Below are 8,426 nucleotides of genomic sequence, written 5' to 3'. Positions count from 1 at the left end.
GCCTCTTCAAACAAAATTCAGCAACATAATTTGTTTACCATTAATTGTTTCTCTAAATCTCAAACTTTGTTATACAAATTTTTTAATGCAGCATATTTAATCTATAAAATAATCTTTTAAGTCTTTTATAATTTCTCATAAAATAATAATTTCATTTATTATTTAAATAGCATAAAAAAATATGATGAAATTTGTAGCTATTTAGAATAACTAAATAAGTTTCTTGTTTCCTTTAATAATTATTTTACTAATCTCTTAAAAAATATGCATGTTTTTAAATGTGAAAATTTATAAATAAAGTGTGGAAAAATTACATTTTCATATATATCATCCAAAACTTAAATTATTGGGGTGTAGGATTTATTCATCATAGATAAAATAATATTTTTTCTTAATAACCCAAAGTTTCAGCAACTCATAATTTGTTTAAAAATCACAAATAAATTTAAACCATGATCTTTTTCACATTTTAAATAAAAAAAACTGCACATAAATAATAGTATGAAAAATACATATTTACATTTTGAGAATATCACATTGATCATATACATACTTTAGAGTTTAATTTATTTGATGCACTAGTTTTACTTATCTCATTTAAAAGAGTTTTTCTTACTAACCAAAAATTCCAGCAACTATTTATTTCATCAAAATCACAAACTTGGATTAAAACTATCTTTTATTTCATAAATTATACAAAAAAAAATCTCCATGTATTAATTTGATAAAAAAAATATATCATTAACATGTGAAATAATATGCCATTTTATTTACTTAAAATCAAATACCACATTGAGAAATCATATGTGTGCATTTCAAAAAATTAATTTACCATTATCATCACAAATTATAAAAATAAACAGCAAGCACAATTCAAAGAAAAACCACGTTTAATCATGTTTAAACAATGCTTAGACCAAATCTTCATATACCAACTAGATCATTATTTGTAAGAGACTTAATATCAATTCTAAAATTTAACAAAATAATCTAACATATTTCCAATGATTATATGTGACATCAAATACAAAAAAATAATCAACATGCAATAATATTCTCTATATTCACATGAACCCTAGCATGTTTCTACACTTTTTTTATGCATTTTAGTATTACCATTAGCATGCAATAAATAATCAAAGCATCTTAAATCATACGCACAAGGCCGAAAACTTCATGGCACCAGTCACGAAAAAATACCAATAAACCCATTCCAAAATCCTCATATCGTGACCCCTCCCATCAACATCCATCAAAACATGACAAATCCCAAAATACAACCAAATCACAACAAGGCAAGAATTCCCTATCATTCAAAGCCAAAATCCAAAATCAAACAACTATCAATAACGAAAATACTCAACAAAACAAATATCAAGGCTAAGATTTACTACCTCCTTTGTGATGATCAAGACTCAATATATGGAAAGATGGCAATCACCCTCTTGGTACACCTAGGATTTTTTTTAACCCACACAAAGAGAGAAAAACCAACAATAACCAAGAACAAAACACTTAGCAAATCAAAAGATAAGGAGATGAACTAGAGAATAAAAAATATAAAAACTCAAACACATACCTAGGGTTCGAAATCCTTTTAATTGTTTGTTTGGTAGGAATTATGTAATTTTAATTGTTAGTTATTTTAATTAATTATTAACTTAATTTGTAAGTAAAATGAGTGTTGGTTGAATGCACCAAGGTGCATGGTAAGTAGTGACACACATGAGCAATTGGGTGTGTGCATATGCATGGTTGCATGGTGAGCATGCAATAGTTTTTCCTTCACATTATTTCCTTTTTATTTTATTTAAATAAGAAATTAAAAAAGAAATAGAGGAAAAGGGAGAGTGGTGGACGACAATGGAGTGGGAAAGGAAAGGATTTATTCCCAATTATTTTTCAAATCAATTAAATTAAAATTGGATGAATATGGCCATTTTGGGTAAGGGGGATTGTTGACCTCTTTCTTTTAATTATTCTTTTATTAAAATTGAATTTTAGGCCAAAATTAGAAGAAATGGTTTGGGAAACATTCTCATTCCCATTAGGCTAGTTATTTTCTCTAGGGTTAGATAAAAGGGAAGAAAGAAAGAAAAGAGCCATTTTGGCTCTTGGGAACCATTGACTAGAGGAGAGAGGTGAAACCAAACCATTTCTTCCCAAAATGGCTCTTTTGGCCCTATGTTAAAAGCCTTATTGTGTGTTTCAGAAGCGATGCCATGCACAAGCAGGATCTTAGGGGGCAAATGTTGTACCCCAAAAATACGAGTTGAATCACTCAGCATGCGGTACAGCTGGCAGACAAGCATATGAAGAAAGCATGCAGATAGAAGATTATTATCTTCTACTCATAAGTAGAGGAAGAGTCACATGTTTGACCAGAATTATGAAAAAGGACGTCCTTCAAGAAAATTGAGTAATAAAGACATACTCTAACAATTAGTGCATGTTCCAAATCGTTTGCCGGGTAAGCATATAATTTTGGGGGCGTGAAAAGAAAGCGAGATCCAAAAGAGCTTAATTGGAGTAAAAAGAGTATTTTCTTTGAACTTGATTATTGGTCCGAACTTGAATTGAAGCACAATTTAGATGTGATGCATGTAGAGAAAAATGTTTGTGACAATTTACTCGGTACTTTTCTTATGAATGAGAAATCTAAAGACACCACCAACACACGATTAGACTTGAAGAATTGGGGTATCCGAGAAGATTTGCACCTCGAGGTAGACGGTACGAAGTTGATCAAACCACATCCTATGTACTCTTTCACACCAGATGATAGACTATTTTTTTGTCATTTCGTAAAAGGAGTTAGACTTCCTGATGGCTTTGGTTCAAATTTCTCTAAGAAAATAACTGACAATGATGGCAACATTGTTGGGTTGAAATCCCATGATTGTCACATTCTTATGCAACGTCTGTTGTTGGTAGGAGTTCGAGGCTACTTGGATAAGTCTATTTCAAAGACAATCATTGAGCTTTGAAATTTCTTTAAGAAAATTTGTGCTTGTACATTGGTTTTCAAGGGCATGGAGAATGCAGAAGATCAAGTGATACAAATTTTGTGCAAGTTGGAGTTAACTTTTCCTCCATCCTTTTTTCACATAATGATTCATTTAATTCTTCATTTACCGCAATAAGCTATCCTCGGAGGACTAGTTTTGCATGAGGTGGATGTATCCGTCTGAGCGATATATGAAAAATTATGCCAGGAATAAGGAGCGCCCTGAAGGTTCTATAGCGGAAGGTTATGTTGCCGATGAAGCTTTGACTTTTTGTTCGCAAAATCTTCAAGGCATACAGACTAAATTTAATTGTCCTGAAAGAAATGGAGATATTTTTATTCCTAAAATAAAGTTGTCAGTTTTTGAATCACAATGTCGTCCAAGTAGCACAAAAAAATCATATCCCTTGAATATCATCATCGAAAAGAAGCGGAGTGGTTTGTACTCAACAATTTCCCTGAAATCCAACCATATATGGAGTAAGTTTCTCAACACATAAATGAATTCATTAAATTTAATTCATAGCAAACTGTTATCTTACCTTAATCCTTGTGCTATACAGTGAATGCCTTTAAGAAAATTTAAACATAAATCTTCAAAAACATTTCCCTAGCTGGTTTAAATTGAAGGTAAATTATCGAAACTGTAGAATTCTTACAAAATTCGTATCGATTAATACTCATCTCATTGTATTTTTTTTTGTGTCATACTCTATAAATGAGTTGTTTGCGATAAGTACAGTCAACTGAGTGTACTGATGAATTATATGCTTTAGCAAACGGGTCCAATCAGAATGCATACTCTTACATGGCTTGGATTGTTAACAGTGTGAAGTTTTTGGTATATAGTCGTGACGAAAGACGTACCACTCAAAATAGTTGAGTTTCAGTGCCAAGAACCGATAGTTTCACTTTCTATGGCCAACTTGAGGAGATTGTAGAGTTATATTATTCCCATGGTTACTCGGTAGTATTGTTTCGATGCAAATGGTTCAACACCGATGCAAGCAAGAGTCGAAATATGACTGAAAATAACATAACTAGTATCATGATTAAATCTAAATGGTACAAGAACGAGCAATTTATTCTCACCAGTCAAGGAAAACAAGTTTTCTACTTGGAAGATCCTTCAAGAAACAAAAATTAGAAGGTAGTAAAAGAATTCAATCATCGAAAGATCTTGGATCATCCAAGTATCGATGAAGATAACGAGTTTGATGTCGTGCATGATAGCACTTCATCAAATTTTGTACTCACTGTGGAATTAGGAGAGTTGGAGATTATGCATTTGGATTGACCTCGTCACACCAGCATAATTGGGGAAACGTCTCGATCTATTCCGGATGTGGATGATGATTTCATCAATGACGATGATGATGACAAAATTAGTGAAGATGATTTAGAAAGTATAGATGATGATGTAGGAATCGACATTGATGAGGAATAATATTTTCTTATGCATATTCATATTTGTATGTTTAATGTGTATGTTTTAATTTCAAGACTTTTCTCAACAATGTTTGTTTTTCAATAGTTTCAAATGCATTACTGAAATTATTTAAGCTATGTATTTAACCTCCAACTATAACTGATTTTAAGTTAATAATTATTTAAACTGCAAAGATATGTATGCTACTGTTGCTTGTTCTCATGGCGGTGATGGGGCGGGTAATCCTCCTCCAGACCCCATGCGAGTTCCTACTTCCTGTGAGACAGGTAATATACTATAATTAGTCTATCTATTATCAATAAATAACAAATTTTTATTATTTTATTCAATTTAATTTTATTGTTTAATTAACATATGCAGTGGCTACCACAAAAAGAAGAGGTCGGTCTCGATCCAAAAATTTGCAGCAGCTCGTCAACGACAATAAATGTCTGTTGGCTCTACAATTTGATCTGAAGGAGGGAACCTACAAAGAAGTTGGTGATTTTGGGACATTATTCACGAGACTTATTGGTAACCTTATTGGTCACCATGTCCCGTTATATTATGACTCATGGTAGAGTGTTCCGGATGAGCACAAGATAGGATTGATGCAAAAGGTTGAGGTAAATTTATCAACTTATTCACAACTAATGTTTTTATTTTATAATTTAAAAAATCTCACCTTTTTTTTTAAGGAATTTTTCATTCTTCCCCGAGCTCTCCCTGAGTGGCGACTGATAGAGACTGGGATTGAGGGTGAGTTTCAGGATCGCTACACGGATTAAAAATGTCGCAACAAAAGACACTTCGATGAACATGGAGGGTATGATGATATCGAGACAGCCAGAGAGAATCCAGCAGAGGACATGGACAATGAGAATTGGCAAAAGTTGGTTGACCTTTTCACCACTCCATAGTTCATGGCACGCTCAAAGGAAAATGCTGCAAACAGAGCAAAACAGAAGTATCCAAGTCTCCATGGATCGACTTTTTATGCTTCTGCTTGATTTAAGAAGGTAAATAAAAATAAAATGATAATTTGAAATATTTTAAGTTATCTTAATAATAATTTCAATATTTAACTGAGATTTTGTTAAATTTTGTTTTCTAACGATGAATCTTCAGACTAAGAATTTGCACAACATTATCGATACGTTCCATGATATGCACAATCATCTGACACGTGGATGGGTGAACACGAATGCTAAGAATGCATATGTGAGTAACTTTTTATGTTCTGTATATATGTATATTATTCAATTATATTATGTATTAATTTTCTTATTTTTAAAATGCAGGATGCCTTGTAGCGAGAATTCCAAACACAATCCCAATCCCAATCCCAATCTGAATCTTAATCTTCAGCAAGAAATGCCACTGTCAATGAGACACAAGTCGTCTCAAAGATACTTGGTCAACGTCATGGCCACAACCGAGGTATTGGACGCAAGTTGAAGGGCACTAATACCTTTGCCTCAAGCGCCACCAGATCCTCTTCACAATCAGAGGCATCACCGTTTCGGCCCACCACATTCGACCCTCCAACGGTACCACCTGAGGCTTTCGAATCAATGATTCAACACTTCAGTCAAGCTTTTATGACCCAGAACAACAACTTCCAGCAAATGCAACAATTTTTGCAAGCAACAAATCTGAACATCCAAGCTCCACAATTTTAGCTTGTCAACTTGGACATGAATATGATACATTCTATGATGGGAAACTTTCAACCACAACCACCACAACCACAACAACAGCAACCACCATAGCCACCACCATTAGCCACCACCATAGCCACCACAACAGCCCGACGATAATGACTTTGGAATTGATTTTGATGACATTTAGTTTTATTATATTATTATTTTGAACTTATTAATATTATGTGTTATTTTTTTTTTATTTTGGAGACAATACTACTTATGTTTTGCTTTTTACATTTTCGAGACAATGGATATTGTTAAATTATTTTTATTATTTAATTAATAAGTTATTTTTATTATTTAATTAAATAAATTGGTTTTATTTATTAAATTAATATTTAATATTTGATTAAATAAATGTTAATCAATATAATTAATTGATTTTTTTTTAAATTGTATACCTATAGCGACGACATCTCATCGCCGTATGGTGCTCGCTGAACATGAAAATCTGAGATTTCGTGACACTACGGCGACGACATGTCATCGCTGTAGGCATATAAACCCACACACTCTCCAACAACGACATATCGTCGCTATAGATGGGGCGATCGATAAGCCTACAACAATCATATGTCATCGCTGTAGGAGTTTTTGAAATTCAAAATTTTAAATTTTGCAACCACCTACAGCGACGACATGTCGTCGCAACATCCCAATCCAACCAAAAAAAAATGATTACCTATTGCGACCGACATGTTGTTGCTATAGTAAAACACTATTGCGATGACTGCGTTTTGTCATCGCTGTAGGTTGCTAAACATATGAATCTATAGCGATGCCATTTTGGCGATGACATGTCGTCGCTGTACAACTACAGCAACGACTTCTTGATCTACAACGACGACAAAAGCTAACTCTGGTGTGAGCAGCTCGAGTCAAACTTGACAACTTACGACAACCAGATAGTCTCCAAATCACCTTTTGTGCCAATGATTGAGTTCAAGATGCGAGAGAACTAGATCGCCTTCGTGAAATTCTCAGAGTGACCTATATTAGTTCAAAATAGTTCTTCAATACCCAGCTCAAAGGAAGTGTTCAGCTCGTGGAAGCCTAGTCATGACACACAGTGAAGGATCCCAAAAGACACAAAGATTCCTTATACACTCATTAATGCTCAGATATTCTTTTGTATTTATTATCCGATATTGTAGGCATAAAATAAATTGGCATTAATGTATTTATATAAATGGGATGTTATCCAAAAATATATGTTACCATATTTATGCATGGTTACCCAAAACTGTCCAGGCATAATTCCCTCTAAATAAAGGGGAGAATGGACAGAAATGGGGATGAACATCTTGTATACTGAAACTCTGGTAAAATTTTGACAAACAAGCTCACGGTTTAAACAAAACAGATCAATAAGAGTGACTCGTGGGCTAGGTGGATTTTAACGAATGAACCATATAAAAGTGTGTGAGTGCTCTTGATAATGTCTATTTGTCCAATTACGATTTGGCAAAAGCCTAATATCTCTATTTTCGAATTCCTTAATCCATTGCTGGCAAAAAACTGCGTCAACAATAATAACTTCAGTATTAAGAACAATTTGTATATGATCATCTAGTTGATATGTTTAATTCATACTAATAAAGTAAACGGTATTAATAAGCAATAATAATATATCAGGTCTCGTTTATGTATAACCACTTTATACAAAGTACCTCTACTAAGATGTCCTACTACATTAGTAATTCGAATGTAGATTACATGTATTCATAATACTAGTGAACCATACTTACAGTATTTATTCCAAAGATTCCATATTACTTTGTTTTACTGCTAACTTTTTAAATTTGTTCCCTACAATCTTAATCCTCTCATACCAATAGATTGTAGTCACAATAACGAATTTAAGAATTTTATAATATTCATATAATATATTCTAATAATAATTTTAAACAAACAATATAGGCAAAAATTCACTTTAATTATTAATTTCATAAAACATTGTTCAAAACATATATGCTTTAAAGGGCACTAATCCCAACAAAGACATCTTGATTGTATGGGAGAAAGCTCACTAGTGCTTCTCAAACCTCCGTCTTGAGGTTCTTTCCGACCATGGTTTTTCTGTTGGAGTGGGATGCGTCAAGGATCATCTCCTCGGCCTTCACTACTACAAAAATAGGCTTTAACTTCGGTTTTTATACATAAAATTGTTGAGAAATATATAATAAAGTGAAGTTAAACTTTTAACGGACTTTTAACTTTGCTTTTTGGTTTGACAGTCGTAGGAATTAAGCTACTACTTCTGTTTTATTGAAGATAAGTAGAA

Source organism: Humulus lupulus, chromosome 5, assembly GCF_963169125.1.
Source record: "Humulus lupulus chromosome 5, drHumLupu1.1, whole genome shotgun sequence".
Lineage (NCBI taxonomy): Eukaryota > Viridiplantae > Streptophyta > Magnoliopsida > Rosales > Cannabaceae > Humulus > Humulus lupulus.
The sequence above is the reverse complement of the archived record's forward strand: the minus strand, read 5'-3'. Positions refer to the sequence as shown.